General features: G+C 43.8%; 1 protein-coding gene across 5 annotated transcripts in view; it reads right to left on the minus strand.

Annotated features, from left to right (window-relative positions):
* LOC106611497 (ETS-related transcription factor Elf-1) overlaps nucleotides 1-19,130 on the minus strand; it is a 105,156-nt gene that overhangs the window by 76,420 nt on the left and 9,606 nt on the right. The window contains exon 1 of one of the 5 annotated variants that reach the window (XM_082955840.1): nucleotides 1,734-1,871. The exons of 2 other annotated variants lie outside the window; for them this stretch is intronic. The gene's annotated coding sequence lies outside the window, so the exon portion shown is untranslated. Of the gene's footprint in view, nucleotides 1-1,452; nucleotides 1,872-19,130 lie in introns of those variants that run through there. 2 more of the 5 variants (XM_045723826.2, XM_082955839.1) reach the window with 2 other exon arrangements.

A 19,130-nucleotide genomic window follows, 5' to 3' on the forward strand; every position in this document is an offset into this window, starting at 1 on the left:
CAGTGGCCTGATTAAGTCCTGATAAGCAAGCCTGAAATCAAACAGCAGGAGCACCTTCTAGAATCGAGATACTATAGCAATGAATTACTTTTTAAAAGAAAAGATTCTAGTGGTATGCTAGAGCCAGACCAAAGCAAAGTCGGTGAAAAGAATGCATAACCTTTTCAGAATAATGGCCTAAGGTCTACTCAGAGTTCCCATGAAAGATAATTACAAGTTTTTCTACACCATGACCAACTGTAAACTCTCATGTGGGCTTGGTCGGGGGGCTTGCAAAACATGGTTCACTCCCTAGCTAAAGCGCGCCATATATGGCAATGACTCCAAGCAAAAAAACGAAGACGTGACATCGAACATACAAATGATCATTCTCACAAACAATATATCTTTCATTGCAATTAAACCTAGATAGAATCAAAGCATACATTTAAAAAAAGAAACACTGCTTGAATCTACTTGGCATACCTCAACATGCAAATTGTATCTAAGGTGTGTCAAGAACATTGAGCATCACGCAATCCACCCTTTAGGGTGGATTGGGCAGCACTAAAACTTGATCAAACACCTTACATAAAACCGGGTAATCATTTATAGCACTATTACAACATACTTTATACCCTTTCATGCTTTTCCAGGAAAAGTGTAGACCGACATTGAGCTCAGACCTAAAAGACGTCGTTCAGATGTTATTCGGTGGATAGTCAGAATAGATTCCAATCCTACGCTTGCTTACAACTGCACTGGGGTCGGACAGGCTGGGGTCGGACGACTCGTTCAATCTTCTCAGTATAACAGTTGGGATAATGGGACAATTCAGAGTACAATGCATTTCTCATCACTGGATTGAGGTACGTTTTCTGAGCCATATCTGGTGCCGGCTACACTGTGTCTTAATCTAAACAGGATCCTGTCCGACCCCAGTGCAGCTGTAAGCAAGCATAGGGTCGGAATCTATTCTGGCTATCCACCCTTTAACATCTGAACGACGTCTTTTAGGTCTGAGCTCAATGTCGGTCTACACTTTTCCTGGAAAAGCATGAAAGGGTATAAAGTATGTTGTAATAGTGCTATAAATGATTACCCGGTTTTATGTAAGGTGTTTGATCAAGTTTTAGTGCTGCCCAAAACAAATTGTCACTGACAGCAATGGGTACATGTCTTGGTTGGTATCTTTATGAAAGCGTGTTATGAAATGTGTCACGTATGAAAACACACAAAACATGCCACAAAAGCTGAGCATTGAATTGTATCAACATTACATTTTCTCGCCGTTGACTTGCCATCTTACTTTTTATTTTCTTGTGATACATTTGCAATGTAGAAAACCAAATGAGGAACACATATGGTAAATACATAACCCATATAAACAACTCTAATTGATTTGAAACACCTATTCACCCATAAAGAAGCAAAATAGCATCCAAAATTCAAAGAAACACGTCAGTCACTAACCTCAAAGACACGGGGCTTGGGTGTCGAACTCCATGTTAACAGTAGAGCACATGACAGATCTAAGTGACTTAAAAAACTGAAGGGGAAAAAGTGATACCACTGCAATTAAGAAAAATAATCCAAGTAAGGAAGAGCCTCCAGAGAGCAGAGGGACACAGTGATGTACAGAAGGTGTGGAACACTTATCTGCCCTCTACCTCTCCGACAAAACTGAAAAGGAGAAAAAGCGAGGCAATGGCTGCTGTTTGAAATTTTAAAAAGGAGAAGTGTAGTGAAGCAACTTGCCTTGGCTCTCCCTGTGAGTCATGCAGCACAACATCCATTGGTGGGTGAGCCTTCAGGCAGAGTGGCTGCACCTGGCCAATCGCAAGTCAGGGTGGGCCCTGTATGCAAATCCTTTCAGGTGAGTCACGGCAGGTGTTGGGGATTGGCTGAAGGATGGATGTGGGGGAGGGGAGAACGAGACGGACCAACCAGTAAGCCACACCTTGAGCAACGTTTTTCCTGCGGAGGAGTGCTGGGGTGGAAGAAGGGTGCTGTAAATGCATAGTTCAGTTTACCATTGGTCTGGTATGCATTCGTTCGAGGACACTTGGACTTTGACCGACCACTATAAAGCAGTCTTGTCTTGGTCTGTAAGGAAAATGGTTCAAGACAAACACAAGACATGGGACACACTTGAATGTAGAAATATGGGTCAGAGAAGAATACAAGCTCATTTTCATCCTTAAGCTTTCAAAGCAGAGTTAGAAATTAGTTTTGAGGTCATTAAGGCAGAGCAAATGAGACAGTAAGAGGTAAATCCAGGGGAGTAGCTCTTGTGGCAATAGAGGCCACATAAAACCAACTTTTTATGTGACTTCACTGGAAGGTACAAGAATAGTGGGCTATAAAGACCAAAGCAGTCTCACCTGACCACAATTAGACATCAGAGGCAGGCCACTGGTCTTTGCTAATGCATCAGCACAAGTGGGTCTATAGACCCCCCTCCTCCCCCCTTGTACCCACCTGGATGATATAATGCTAATGCATATGAGTGGCCGTTCTCACGTACACACAAATACACACACACACACACACACACACACACACACACACACACACACACACACACACACACACACACACACACACACACACACACACACACACACACACACACACACACACACACACCATCCCCAACTCATCCTGCGCTGTGCTCTGATGTATGAGCCTTGACAAGCATCTTTATTTTATCAGAAACAATCAGACTGACAAACAGGAAGTTGAGTAGTTCTGCGATGTAGGTGTGTGACTCACTGTGTGTGTGTGTGTGTGTGTGTGTGTGTGTGTGTGTGTGTGTGTGTGTGTGTGTGTGTGTGTGTGTGTGTGTGTGTGTGTGTGTGTGTGTGTGTGTGTGTGTATAGAGGTGAGACATCTCAGCTACAATCTTTCCATTAAAAGGAGCTGCATTTGATGTGGTCAACTTTTCACTAACCCCTGTCACATCTGCTCCTGCAATGCCCTCTACTGCTCTTCTTGTGTCTCCTTGACCTGCCGCCACTCCCCCAGTACTCTCTCCCTCTCCCTCTCTCTCTCTCTCTCTCTCTGTGTGATTGTGTGGGCAGAGACAGGTGCGCTGGAGTCAGAGCAGATCCCCATCAGCAACCTGTTCCATAATCAAGACCTCTACAAATACTCAGCCCTGCCACTTCCATGCTGCCAGATTGTAATCTCTGCTCAGTCAGTCTACATTTCTAGCCGTTTGTTACTATTCAGATCCTGTTGGGCCTGTTTTCCTTGCCTGTTTTTCTCTCCGCTACAGTTCTGCCCGCTCTGACTCTGGTCCCTGTCTCCAGTCCCACGTCTCGTCATCCTGCTACTCTGTCCTGGATTCCCCACTCTACCCTGTCCCAACACCTCTAGCTCCAGCCTCAGCCTCCGCACCTGGTTTCCTGCAACCCGCCCGAGCTTCCCCTGACCTGCACTACATCTCCCCCCTGTTTTTCAATAAATACCTTGGTTATTTCATCCCAGTCTACTCGTCTGAGTCTGCTCTTGTGTTCCCCTGTTCCACTCCGTGTAACAAACCCCAATCTAAGACTGTGACTCCAGGGTTTAAAAAACCCCATGGTTGTTAGATGGTGAGAGATGTAAACACACCAACACACACCACACACACATAAACAGGGATCATTATCTAAACCCTGAAGATAAACAATTATCTTTATGTCAACACTAATTGATCTCAGGACCATGGCTGGAGCCTGGTGGAAAGTTGCTTTAATAATTTCGCAGTAAATAGGGTTGGTGTTGCTGATTATTTTCATTCATCTGTGAATAGTGTCTGGTGGTGCGTTTCAATTAGGATTTTTGATGGCAGCGTGGCTTTCCCTGAGGCTAGTCCTGGTCCTATCAAAGTCTAAGAGAACATGGGGTTAAGGTCTCTCATTGAGAAAGTTGCATTAGCTTACCGAATATGAATCGACATATAGATTACAGTGTACAAGCAAACTTAAGTCTTGGTAGTATCTGGGCGTGATACTACAGCTTTGATTGATATCGATAGTACTTCTGTGAGAAGTCCCAGTAATCCATTCCCTCCAACTTCCCCCCAACAAAGACGCCAGTTCAGACAGCAGACAATTACCTTGACTTTTTAAATTGTCTGTTAATTGAAGTCATTTGCATAAACAAAGCAACACACTAGTAACGGGTGGTGGGATAATTGACTTCGCTGACAAAAATGTATGTTAAAAGGAGAGAAAAGAAAACAGATGAGAGGGAAGGTTCAACAGACACTGAGCTCATGGTTGGCACAGATGGCAGCACTCCATTATTCTCCACCGCAGTCTCATTAATGCACATTATGTTCCACTTTCTGCCAGCACCCATGCCAAAGACTACATTATCCACCATTGCAGTCCCCACTGTAGTCCCCTTTATCTGCAGAGGGAATAAGATGATAGCTCGGCAGATGTAGACCTCAGAAACTATTCCATTCCATCTCTTCACCTCAGAGGACTGTCACTCTGACTCCGGTGTCTATTTTCCTCAGTTCAGCTGTAGGCCGATATTACTTGTACCAAATTTAGGGTCTGGCTGTACTTTCGCCTTGGAGAAAAACAAAGTATTTAAGCTAGATATGGGGCCACTATATCAAGCCTCTTGGTGTGTGTTTCGTTATTAGCTTGTGAAATTTCATATGTGTGCCATATTTTATATTTAAGCACAGTAGCTAAACGAGCACAATCATATAATAAAGACTAGGACTTTAAACATATGTATACAGCAAGGCCACAGGGGACAAGTGACGTACAGAAAAGGCTATAGGGAGGGAAAAGCTACAAATGAAACAAAAAGTTTCAAAATCCAAACGAGCTCATTGGCGTAAAAGTAAGCTGAAACGGCAATCAAGACACAAAAAGGAGAGTGTGGAGGGTAAAGAGAGAGCTCCAGCCTTGATGTGAACAGAACGCAACCATGTGACCTCGCTGACTAAGTGAAGAGACACATTTTTCCTTTATAGACTAAAAATAAAAACGGCTAAGTCATGTATTGCTGCTGTTGCATATCAGAGTCCAACTAAAACAGAAAATAGCCACAAAAAGGCCACATTTTCTGCAGCATGTCCTGTTAAAAAGCAGACACAGCAACACTTTGCCTGAAGATCTATTTGTTCCAAGTTGTTTTCCTCTCTTTCAAGCTAAATAATTCAAAGGAGAGGCAGATAAATCAAGACCTGAATCACAATAATGTGGGTCAAAGATTAAACTGAGTCTGTATTCGTAGAGCTAGGTCTAGTGCATTTTCGACCTTGTTTTGTCCACTTGAACATTAATCAGCTGACATAGCTTATCTAGACATGGGCAAATGCCTTGCACATATAGGCACTCACTACCCAATAACTTACATTTTACTTTTTTTTTTTTTTGTCATTTAGCAGACGCTCTTATCCAGAGCGACTTATAGTAGTGAATGCATACATTTCAATTCATACATTTCTCCCCCATACTGGCCCCCCATGGGAATCGAACCCACAATCCTGGCGTTGCAAACACCATGCTCTACCAACTGAGCCACAGGGAGTACTTCAGCCAACACGGCTATGTGTGGTACACCCTGGCTCTGACATTTTCTTTTCACATTGTCCAGTCCTTTCCAGCACAGTTCCAGCAGCTATGGTGGATGTGTACCCAGGCCAGTAGAGTACAGTACATCTTATCTCAGCTCAGTACTATGAAAGAGTATAAATCTGAGTTAAGGGCCTGATTGAAGACCGAAAATAAGCCAAACCTTGAAGGCCTGAGATGTGGAGCCTTGTGAAGGACAGGCAGTTCAGTTTGTGCAGCTCCGAGGTCAGCTGATGGCCGTTCCATGAGTGACTCAGAGCTGGAGGGGTGTGTCCTCTTTGGGCCCTGGTAAAAGTAGTACACTAAACAGGGAATAGGGTGCCATTTGGGACATAACCAAGGAAAGACCTCAGCCAAGGCTAACAGGGCCAAGATAGCAGCCCTCAAGGGACAAACAGATTAAGGTGGAGCAAGAGGAACAGACAGGGATGCATTCCTATGAGCCCAACTGAGATGGGCAAAGAGGTACAAGTGCTGTAAACACCACAACACACTTGTAAATGACCATGAGAAAAAGTTGTCAATGTTACTTGGAGCAGACTTGCTTTGAACAATGGTTGATAAAAGCAAAAGTCTGTGACGCACAGTTGGAATATTTTCATATGAACACAAGACAGCTTGTTTGAGGCCAATCCCCCTTAGGAGACAATCAATTCTAGTTCACTAACTATTTCAACCTTCAGCTAATTGGCAGATAACAAATTGTCAAAAAGATTATGCAGCTTTGGTCATTGTTACGGACATCCTCACACTATGACCAACCAGGACTGGGAATGGTCAACTCTGACTCACCGCAATGACTGTGGATGATTGCATTGACTGCAGCCACACAGAACTAACAGAGAGAGTGGTGTAGGCATTTAGCTGAATGGAAATGCATTAAATCCACATAGCCTACAGCTGAGTCACTCACTCTCTCATAGACCAGTTCGGGAATTGAGCTCTATTTATCCAGGTTATTGCGGCATCCGAATATTCCGCTTATGTGATCACATGTAACAAGTCCTGGGACTTCCTGGCGATGTTTACATGTTATTTTGTAAGACTGCATCCCATTTTGTGCGGTACTACAGCCTTACACAAATGAAGTGGACAACAAACATAAATCTTCTGTTTATAGCTGTGCATATTTGGAGTACATAAGAGCAGAGCAGCAGGAGTTAAATACATTTTTTCAGGAAGGACCAGACACATTACCGTCAAGGTATCACATTAAACATTAAACACACATGGCAAGGCCAACATTCCAGACAGTCCACATCACACCTCTGTCAACAGTATCCGCTACCTGCAGTCGGGACAAACACTAGAGCTATCTCCACTGAGGCTAACTGACTGACTTTCTCATGTTTAAATGCTTGTCTAATGTAATATACACTGAGTATACTACAATTAAGAACACCTGCTCTTTCCATGACTAACCAGGTGAATCCAGGTGAAAGCTATGATCCCTTATCAATGTCACTTATTAAACCCACTTCAATCAGTGTAGATGAAGGGGTGAGAACAGGTTAAAGAAGGATTTTTAAGTCTTGAGACATTTGAGACATCGATTGTGTATGTGCCATTCAGAGGGTGAACTGACTGACTGAAATATTGAAGTGCCTTTGAACGGGGTAGTAGGTGCCTGGCGCACCAGTTTGAATGTGTCAAGAACTGCAACGCTGTTGGGTTTTTCATACTCAACAGTTTCCTGTGTGTATCAAGAGTGGTCCACCACCCAAAGGACATCCAGCCAACTTGACACAACTGTGGGAAGCATTGGAGTCAGCATGTGCCAGCATCCCCGTGGAACGCTTTAGACACCTTGTACAGTCCACAGAGTCCTGTTCTGAGGGCAGGTGCAACTCAATATTAGGAAGGTGTTCCTAATGTTTGGTATACTCAGTGTACACCAAGGGTGTAGTGATTGACAGCTGGAAGGACTCAAGTTTCTTCTAGTATATACAGGGGCTTTGCCGTTAAGAGAATTAATTATTTTTGTTTCACATTTAGTGTATATGACGCCCACAGTCTTTGAAAGCGTACTGTTGAATGAATAGCCAATAGTAGAGTGTAGATATTAAATAATTCAAATATCAGGCCCGAAGGAGGGACAGTCTGTCACTCTAGAATTCACCACATTAGCCTAAATAATGTGGTGACAGATACAGGATTCATACTGTAAATGCTTCTCAGTGTAGGTGATGAGCTGCTAACTGGCTAACACCTGCTGTAAGCTCTCTATTTAAGATGCCGTTACATTTTACACATAAACTTGTTGACGCTGTGGATCAGCTGAGTGAGGTGAAATAATTCTCTCTCCTGGGAGGCAGCTCATCATACACACGGTCACAGACCCACACTGATAATACTCTGCATGTCAAGCTTTCATGACAGACATATTAGCACTCCTCTGACCAACATACATCCCAACACAAAGCACCAATTCAAATGACAGTGTAGGCAAAGAGAGGACCGGCACTCATTGTTGCGAAAGGCTGCTATGTATCAGTGGTGGTCGGTGCCGTTTAAGATGAGGGAGGACAATTATATTTTTTTGTGAGCATGGCCTTATTTCTACAGCATATTGCATTTTCTTTACAGCATATTGGGTGACTGTCATTCATATTCATATACATTCATAAGTGAAACAGTTCTCTAAAGACACAGGAGACAATAATACAAGAAACAACACTTCTGTAGCTTGTCAACTATGTGTCTGTCTATCCCTGTTCTCTCCTCTCTGCACAGGCCATACAAACGCTTCACACCGCGTGGCCGCTGCCACTCTAACCTGGTGGTCCCAGCGCGCACGACCCACGTGGAGTTCCAGGTCTCCGGCAGCCTCTGGAACTGCCGGTCTGCAGCCAACAAGGCTGAGTTCATCTCAGCCTATGCTACCCTCCAGTCCCTAGACTTCCTGGCGCTGACGGAAACATGGATTACCACAGATAACACTGCTACTCCTACTGCTCTCTCTTCGTCTGCCCACGTGTTCTCGCATACCCCTAGAGCATCGAGCCAGCGGGGTGGTGGCACTGGAATCCTCATCTCTCCCAAGTGGACATTCTCTCTTTCTCCCCTGACCCATCTGTCTATCTCCTCATTTGAATTCCATGCTGTCACAGTTACCAGCCCTTTCAAGCTTAACATCCTTATCATTTATCGCCCTCCAGGTTCCCTTGGAGAGTTCATCAATGAGCTTGACGCCTTGATAAGTTCCTTTCCTGAGGATGGCTCACCTCTCACAGTTCTGGGTGACTTTAACCTCCCCACGTCTACCTTTGACTCATTCCTCTCTGCCTCCTTCTTTCCACTCCTCTCCTCTTTTGACCTCACCCTCTCACCTTCCCCCCCCTACTCACAAGGCAGGCAATTACCTTGACCTCATCTTTACTAGATGCTGTTCTTCCACTAATCTCATTGCAACTCCCCTCCAAATCTCCGACCACTACCTTGTATCCTTTTCCCTCTTGCTCTCATCCAACACTTCTCACTCTGCCCCTACTCGGATGGTATTGCGCCGTCCCAACCTTCGCTCTCTCTCTCCCGCTACTCTCTCCTCTTCCATCCTATCATCTCTTCCCTCTGCTCAAACCTTCTCCAACCTATCTCCTGATTCTGCCTCCTCAACCCTCCTCTCCTCCCTTTCTGCATCCTTTGATTTTCTCTGTCCCCTATCCTCCAGGCCGGCTCGGTCCTCCCCTCCTGCTCCGTGGCTCGACGACTCACTACGAGCTCACAGAACAAGGCTCCGGGCAGCCGAGCGGAAATGGAGGAAAACTCGCCTCCCTGCGGACCTGGCATCCTTTCACTCACTCCTCTCTACATTCTCCTCTTCTGTCTCTGCTGCTAAAGCCACTTTCTACCACTCTAAATTCCAAGCATCTGCCTCTAACCCTAGGAAGCTCTTTGCTACCTTCTCCTCCCTCCTGAATCCTCCTCCCCCTCCCCCCCCCCCCTCCTCCCTCTCTGCGGATGACTTCGTCAACCATTTTGAAAAGAAGGTTGACGATATCCGATCCTCGTTTGCTAAGTCAAATGACACCGCTGGTCCTGTTCACACTGCCCTACCCTGTGCTTTGACCTCTTTCTCACCTCTCTCTCCAGATGAAATCTCGCGTCTTGTGACGGCCGGCCGCCCAACAACCTGCCCACTTGACCCTATCCCCTCCTCTCTTCTCCAGACCATTTCCGGAGACCTTCTCCCCTTCCTCACCTCGCTCATCAACTCATCCTTGACCGCTGGCTACGTCCCTTCCGTCTTCAAGAGAGCGAGAGTTGCACCCCTTCTGAAAAAACCTACACTCGATCCCTCCGATGTCAACAACTACAGACCAGTATCCCTTCTTTCTTTTCTCTCCAAAACTCTTGAACGTGCCGTCCTTGGCCAGCTCTCCTGCTATCTCTCTCAGAATGACCTTCTTGATCCTAATCAGTCAGGTTTCAAGACTGGGCATTCAACTGAGACTGCTCTTCTCTGTGTCACGGAGGCTCTCCGCACTGCTAAAGCTAACTCTCTCTCCTCTGCTCTCATCCTTCTAGACCTATCTGCTGCCTTTGATACTGTGAACCATCAGATCCTCCTCTCCACCCTCTCCGAGTTGGGCATCTCCGGCGCGGCCCACGCTTGGATTGCGTCCTACCTGACAGGTCGCTCCTACCAGGTGGCGTGGCGAGAATCTGTCTCCGCACCATGCGCTCTCACCACAGGTGTCCCCCAGGGCACTGTTCTAGGCCCTCTCCTATTCTCGCTATACACCAAGTCACTTGGCTCTGTCATATCCTCACATGGTCTCTCCTATCATTGCTATGCAGACGACACACAATTAATCTTCTCCTTTCCCCCTTCTGATAACCAGGCGGCGAATCGCATCTCTGCATGTCTGTCAGACATATCAGTGTGGATGACGGATCACCAGCTCAAGCTGAACCTCGGCAAGACGGAGCTGCTCTTCCTCCCGGGGAAGGACTGCCCGTTCCATGATCTCGCCATCACGGTTGACAACTCCCTTGTGTCCTCCTCCCAGAGTGCTAAGAACCTTGGCGTGATCCTGGACAACACCCTGTCGTTCTCCACTAACATCAAGGCGGTGACCCGATCCTGTAGGTTCATGCTCTACAACATTCGCAGAGTACGACCCTGCCTCACACAGGAAGCGGCGCAGGTCCTAATCCAGGCACTTGTCATCTCCCGTCTGGATTACTGCAACTCGCTGTTGGCTGGGCTCCCTGCCTGTGCCATTAAACCCCTACAACTCATCCAGAACGCCGCAGCCCGTCTGGTGTTCAACCTTCCCAAGTTCTCTCACGTCACCCCGCTCCTCCGCTCTCTCCACTGGCTTCCAGTTGAAGCTCGCATCCGCTACAAGACCATGGTGATTGCCTACGGAGCTGTGAAGGGAACGGCACGTCCATACCTTCAGGCTCTGATCAGGCCCTACACCCAAACAAGGGCACTGCGTTCATCCACCACTGGCCTGCTGGCCCCCCTACCTCTGAGGAAGCACAGTTCCCGCTCAGCCCAGTCAAAACTGTTCGCTGCTCTGGCACCCCAATGGTGGAACAAGCTCCCTCACGACGCCAGGACAGCGGAGTCAATCACCACCTTCCGGAGACACCTGAAACCCCACCTCTTTAAGGAATACCTAGGATAGGATAAAGTAATGCTTCTAACCCCCCCCCCCCCCCCTTAAAAGATTTAGATGCACTATTGTAAAGTGGTTGTTCCACTGGATATCATAAGGTGAATGCACCATTTTGTAAGTCGCTCTGGATAAGAGCGTCTGCTAAATGACTTAAATGTAATGTAAATGTAAATGATATTCCATTCACCCAGCTCAATGTAATATCGATAGATTTATGCTACTTCATGATACAACATTTTTCCCTATACCCATCATGAGGTTTCTACAACCTAGCTCATGAATGGAAGTTTACAATGTAGGTGCACAGGTTGAGAGAAATTTGAGTAATCAAGGTGACAGACAGTGACACATTCAATACTGCCTTGCACACTCTTGCCTGCACCTAGCTGATCTAGGGTGTAATCATTAGTCCAAATCAGAGTTTCTACTGGACTAATTCAGGTATGTTAATCTTCTATGGGCTAGGTGGGACGCTAGCGTCCCACCTGCGGGACACAGCCAGTGAAATATCAGGGCAGAAAATTCAAAAACAACAAAATGTCATAATTCAACTTTCTCAAACATACAACTATTTTATACCATTTTAAAGATAAACTTCTCGTTAACCTGTTAGGGCTAGGGGGCAGCATTGACACGGCTGGATAAAAAACATACCCGATTTAATCTGGTTACCACTCCTACTCAGTAACTAGAATATGCATATACTTATTACATATGGATAGAAAACACCCTAAATTTTCTAAAACTGTTTGAATGGTGTCTGTGAGTATAACAGAACTCAAATGGCAGGTCAAAACCTGAGAGATTCCTTTACAGGAAGTGGCCTGTCTGACCATTTCTGGAACTTCTTTGCCATCTCTATCATTTACTAAGGATCTCTGCTCTAACGTGACACTTCCCACGTCGTCCATAGGCTCTCATAGCCCGGGAAAAAAGAGAATGTCGTCATTCCAGCCCCAGGCTGAAACACATTATCGCCTTTCTCAAGTGGCCCATCAAGAGACACTAGCTTATGCGCGTGACCCCGACCGCCCCCGCCTTTGGGATTTTTTCCTCTGTTTGCCGAAAAGGAGATTCCCTGTCGGAATTTTACCGCTTTTCTACGAGAAAAATGACGTAAAAATTGATTTTAAACAGCGGTTGACATGCTTCGACGTACGGCAATTGAATACTTTGAATTTTATTGTCAGGAATTGCGCCAAGCGCGCGACACTTCTTTACTATTTCGGATAGTGTCTGGAACGCACGAACAAAACGCCGCTATTCGGATATAACGATGGATTATTTTGGACCAAACCAACATTTGTTATTGAAGTAGACGTCCTGGGTGTGCATTCTGACGAAGACAACAAAAGGTAATGACATTTTTATAATAGTAAATATGATTATGGTGAGTGCTAAACTTGCCGGATGTCTAAATAGCGAGCCCGTGATGCCTGGGCTATATACTTAGAATATTGCAAAATGTGCTTTCACCAAAAAGCTATTTTAAAATCGGACATATCGAGTGCATAGAGGAGGTCTGTATCTATAATTCTTAAAATAATTGTTATGCTTTTTGTGAACGTTTATCGTGAGTAATTTAGTAAAATGTTAGCGAATTCCCCGTAAGTTTGCGGGGGGTATGCTAGTTCTGAACGTCACATGCTAATGTAAAAAGCTGGTTTTTGATATAAATATGAACTTGATTGAACAAAACATGCATGTATTGTATAACATAATGTCCTAGGGTTGTCATCTGATGAAGATCATCAAAGGTGAGTGCTGCATTTAGCTGTCTTCTGGGTTTTGGTGACATTATATGCTGGCTTGAAAAATGGGTGTCTGATTATTTCTGGCTTGGTACTCTGCTGACATAATCTAATGTTTTGCTTTCGTTGTAAAGCCTTTTTGAAATCGGACAGTGTGGTTAGATTAACGAGAGTCTTATCTTTAAATGGCTGTAAAATAGTCATATGTTTGAGAAATTGAAGTAATAGGATTTTGAAGATTTTGAAAATCGCGCCACAGGCTGGCAGTGGATGTTACGTAGGTGGGACGAATTCGTCCCGCCGGTCCCATAGAGGTTAATCTAACCACATTGTACGATTTCAAAAAGGCTTTACAGCGAAAGCAAAACATTACATTATGTTAGGAGAGTACATAGACAAAAATAATCACACAGCCATTTTCCAAGCAAGGAATGTGTCAATAAAACCCAAAACACAGCTAAATGAAGCACTAACCTTTGACGATCTTCATCAGATGACACTCCTAGGACATTATGTTACACAATACATGTATGTTTTGTTCGATAAAGTTCATATTTATATCCAAAAACAGCTTTTTACATTGGCGCGTGATGTTCAGAAAATGTATTCCCACCAAAACGTCCGGTGAATGTGCACATCAATTTACAAAAATACTCATCATAAACGTTGACAAAATATATAACAATTATTTTAAGAATTATAGATAGACTACCCCTGGATGCAACCGCTGTGTCAGATTTTAAAATTGCTATACGGAGAAAGCACATTTTTCAATATTCTGAGTACATAGCTCAGCCATCACAGTGAGCTATTCAGACACCCGCCAAAGTTCGGGGCAACCTAAACTCAGAATTAGTATTAGAAATATTCTCTTACCTTTGCTGATCTTCGTCAGAATGCACTCCCAGGACTGCTACTTCCACAAGAAATGTTGTTTTTGTTCGAAATAATCCATATTTATGTACAAATACCTCCGTTTTGTTCGTGCGTACAGATCACTTATCCAAAAGGCATAACGCGCGAGCGCGGAACGAGAGACAAAAAGTCAAAATGTTCCATTACCGTACTTAGAAGCATGTCAAACACTGTTTAAAATCAATCTTTATGGTATTTTTAACGTAGAATTGCGATAATATTCCAACCGGACAATAGCATATTCATTCAAGAAGAAAAAGAAGGAACGGCATGCTCGCGTGACCGCGCATATCCAATCCCTTTGTTGCCAGGCAGACCACTCAGTAACTGAGCTCCTATTATCTGCCCAGTGACAGGAAAATGCTCTAACCACTTTCTGAAGGCTTTAGACAGCCAATGGAAGCCTTAGGAAGTGCAATGTCCCCCACAGACACTGTAGCTTCGATAGAGAATCAAAAGAAGAACTACAATTCTCAGACTTTTCACTTCCTGGTTGGATTTTTCTCAGGTTTTTGCCTGCCATATGAGTTCTGTTATACTCACAGACACCATTCAAACTGTTTTAGAAACTTCAGAGTGTTTTCTATCCAAATCTACTAATAATATGCATATTCTAGTTTCTGGGCCAGAGTAGTAACCTGTTTAAATTGGGTACGTTTTTCATCCGGCCGTGAAAATACTGCCCCCTAGCCCAGACAGGTTATCCCATTCCGTTCCATTTTCTTCCGTTTAAGAAAGTTTTTCAACAGAATAGGCGGAATGAATAGACCCCTGATCACACGCAAATACAGTTCACTTTCATAGCAGCCACATACAAACAGCATGATCACTTTGATCATTGTAGTTATAATTCCTTCTCGCATCTACACTCTCTCCTCCTCTCACCTTTTCCCTTTTTCTTGTGGACTTCAGTGCACAAGACATCAGCTGTCTGTGACAGTGACCAGGCGAAAAAAAACTTTCCAAGCCAAACCTTCATATCATAACCGCTACACACAGCCTACATCGTTGTCACTATATTAGCTAACGTCAAAGTCAACATAGCTACTAGAACTAACGCATAGGTAAACCCGCTACAATCATGCAGTACAGTCAGCAAGCAGTTTACCAGTTACACTGGCGGGTCCCGATGGCAATAAATTAGTAAAATGAAAAGCTTACCTTGACTTGGAAGAGTTCCAGTGTTGGATAGCCATCGCCAGCTAGCTAACATAGCATCCCTTTCTGTTTGAGCTGGGTGTTTGAGCAGGCTAAACTAGCCAGCTGATTTTGCTAGCTAAGTCAAAATGAAAGTGGAAAAAAATACAAAAACTATAGCTAGCTCTCTCCATCTTGCTTCTCCTTAATTTTTTAAGAAATTAATTTGTTCAAAATTGTTCAACTATTGTCTTTCTCTCTCTTGAGTCAAATTCTCACCACATTTTATGCACTGCAGTGCTAGCTATCTGTAGCTTATGCTTTCAGTACGAGATTCATTCTCTGATCCTTTGATTGTGTGTACAACATGTAAGCTCACGCTGCAAGAACACTGATAGGTTGGAGGATGTCCTCCGGAAGTTGTCATAATTACTGTGTAAGTCTATGGAAGGGGATGAGAACCATGAGCCTCCTAGGTTTTGTATTGAAGGCAATGTACTCAGAGGACAGAAACCAGCTGTCCTCCGGCTAAACCATGCTGCTACCCTACAGAGTGATGTTGAGGCTACTGTAGACCTTAATTGCAAAATAGTGTTTTAATCAATTATTCGGTGATGTGAATATACTTAGTATGAAAATAAGCACTTTAATGTTTCACTATTTTTATTTTTATGAAATTCACTGAAGAGGATGATCCTCCCCTTCCTCCTCTGAGGAGCCTCCACTGCTATTAATTTGGTTAGCTTAGCTGGCTGTTGCTTGAGGATCACCCTAGTAGTCAAACCACCACCCAGCAACCCCACAATCTAATCAAGCATCGGATACACATTGTGCCTGCTACATTGACTAAAAATATCCAAGCTACCTATGCATGGATCGCATCAGTATCAACAAAAAATAACGGGCTGAGTGGTTCTATCTTGAATTTGCACTAATCAAATAGTGTAAAACAGTGGTGTGTATTCATGGATGCCAAGGGAAGCCAGGTTTCCTCGAATTTTATATCTTTCATCTTTATGTGTTTCATAAATGTCCTTCAATTCACAAGAGGCTGAATGTATCTCACTGGAGAAAGCATCCAAGCGAACGAAACATCGCCCATCTATGTTGTCTGGTCAAGAAGCGCATGACATTGTTGCCACCTGTAGCACTGAATGCAAGGGAAGCCAGCGAGCATTTGGCCTCCCTTGATACATTTTTTAATAAAATAATAGCCAATCAACATTGAGCTAAACTGAGTGAGCTCAGCTGTGAATGGCCCTGGCACACCAAAAAAAGTGTCAAGGGAAGCCAGTTTAGATTTGGCTTCACATCAATCATCACATTGATTACAAGCCAAACGTCATTGACAGAAAACTTGAATTGTTGCATCTCGTTGTGTTGTTGTCCTCCAGTGGCCCTTTCCTAAATTATCCATTGATGGAGATAGGGATATGGATTTGTGGTTTTACTTAATTCTCCGTACTTGCCAATGATTATAATGGCAATTCTAATCGAACAATAAATTCATATATTGTGCCCATGGCCTGAGAGGATGGAAGTTCAACAGATGTAGTAACATTAGGCTAACATTAACTAGCTGGCGAGGCGGGTCGTTGCCCATGAAAGGAAGTTAGGCTAGCGAGAAAACGTCTTAGCCAGGTAGCCTAGGACAACAAAAACTAAATGCATGTACTGTATGACAGAGTCATAGACCATTTAGGCAACATGAAAGAGGAGGATGGCATTAGCGTTTCTACTGACACGCACGCACATACAGTTAAAGTCAGAAGTTTACATACACTTAGTTTGGAGTCATTAAACCTCGTTTTTCAACCACTCCACAAATTTCTTGTTAACAAACTATAGTTTTGGCAAGTCGGTTAGGACATCTACTTTGTGCATGACACAAGTAATTTTTCCAACAATTGTTTACAGACAGATTATTTCAGTTATTTCACTTGTATCACAATTCCAGTGGGTCAGAAGTTTACATACACTAAGGTAACTGTGCCTTTAAACAGCTTGGAAAATTCCAGAAAATTATGTAATGGCTTTAGAAGCTTCGGATGGGCTAATTTACATAATTTGAGTCAATTGGAGGTGTACCTGTGATGTATTTCAAGGCCTACCATTAAACTCAGTGCCTCTTTGCTTGACATCATGGGAAAATAAAAAGACATCAGCCAAGACCTCCACAAGTTTGGTTCATCCTTGGGAGCAATTTCCAAACGCCTGAAGGTACCACGTTCATCTGTACAAACAATAGTACGCAAGTATAAACACCACAGGACCACACAGCCGTCATACCTCTCAGGAAGTCTCCTAGAGATGAACGTAATTTGGTGTGAAAAGTGTAAATCAATCCCAGAACAACAGCAAAGGACCTTGTGAAGATGCTGGAAGAAACAGGTACAAAAGTATCTATATCCACAGTAAAACGAGTCTATATCGACAGACCCTGAAAGGCCGCTCAGCAAGGAAAAAGCCACTGCTCCAAAACCGCAATATAAAAGCCAGACTACAGTTTGCAACTGCACATGGGGAAAAATATCCTACTTTTTGGAGAAATGGCCTCTGGTCTGATGAAACAAAAATAGAACTGTTTGGCCATAATGACCATCATTATGTTTGGAGGAAAAGGGGGGACGCTTGCAAGCCGAAGAACACCCTCCCAACCGTGAAGCACGGGGGTGGCAGCATCATGTTGTGGGGGTGCTTTGCTGCAGGAGGGACTGGTGCACTTAGTAATAGCCTATATGGGGCATGGGAAGAAAAACAATATATTCTTAGTTAAACCTACTGAGACATTGCATTGTTGTTTTGGAGCTTGTTTTCAGTTGTTCAAGGCTGCCTCTGGAGAAAAGGGAACACAGAGTCTAAAATCTATGACCTCTTAAGTTCTCGGGGGCAAACAAGATAAGTTGTGTAGTTTACAAGACATCAAAACTGAGGTTAACATGATGACATTACAAATGACAGTAAGTACATATGAAGATATGGAGTCCATGTGTATTGTTTGGACTGGAGTCACATGCTTCACATTGTGAGAGGCAGCATGCAGGCGGGATGGGGTTACAGGTGGAATTTCCCCTGGCTCCCCTTTCTCTTTGACGTCACGTCGGCCGCATGGCTGTAGCGCTGCCTAGTGATCGAACTGATATATCAGAGGACGTGAAACTCAGGTGACAGAGCAGTTGTTGAAACCAACTCACAGTGAAATAAGGAACTTTACAGAGCAGGATCCCTACTGTCTTTCAACAAAAATAGGGGGCTGCCATGAAATATCTTTAGGGCTGGCACAATTACCGTATCACCGACGATTATGGGTGAAGACCGTCATGAAAATAAAATAACCGTCATAACTGTTTTTGTGTGGGACGAACAGCTGACTGAAGACGGGGCATTTGTATGGTTGAGTGAGTTTCTTCAGTACCTTGGACTCTTAACAACGTGATGAAACTCTGTTGCTCTTTGCTGAACTGTAGAATGTTCATTCAAATGAAATGGAATGTATTTTTTGTAATGTCAGTTAACAAATCACAGCACATACTGATGGGTACATTTCCTGTGGTGCTTTTACTTCTTGCTTTGCTCCTATGGGTACACTCGCAATGACCGCCAGTCCACCCATTATGCCATCATTGACTTGAGTGGGGATGCCTGGTCTATTCATTCCATTTCTATGGCGGTCAGGAGCTGAGGAGAGGAGAAAATGTGTGCCCCAAAACAGTTATATCGGTGACCACGGTCAAAATTTCTGTGGAAATTGTTCAAAGTCATCCTTGTACATAGAGTTGTATTGTTTGTTTAACTTTGCAATCATTGTTTTTTGTTTGGCATACATTTAAAAGTGAAAAATATGAGTCAGACATTCTGTTAACACTATAACTGCCAAAACGGTCAATCTGACCATTTTCAATATTGTAATTTCAATAACTTAATTTCAATAAAAACCTTGAACCCACCTGTTTCTTACGTTTCCTAAATACGAGTATTTTACATTCTAGTAGTACTTTCTGAGAAATATCATAAAAGATGAAATAATTCGGAGAATTTCATCCTCAAAGAGCCATTATGGTCAAAATGACCTTATGCATATTTAACAGTAGAATAGCCAGGCCTTGTGGAGTACCAATAGCCACCTTATG

This window comes from Salmo salar, chromosome 09 (assembly GCF_965601325.2).
Source record: "Salmo salar chromosome 09, fSalSal1, whole genome shotgun sequence".
NCBI classification, from domain to species: Eukaryota; Metazoa; Chordata; class Actinopteri; order Salmoniformes; family Salmonidae; genus Salmo; species Salmo salar.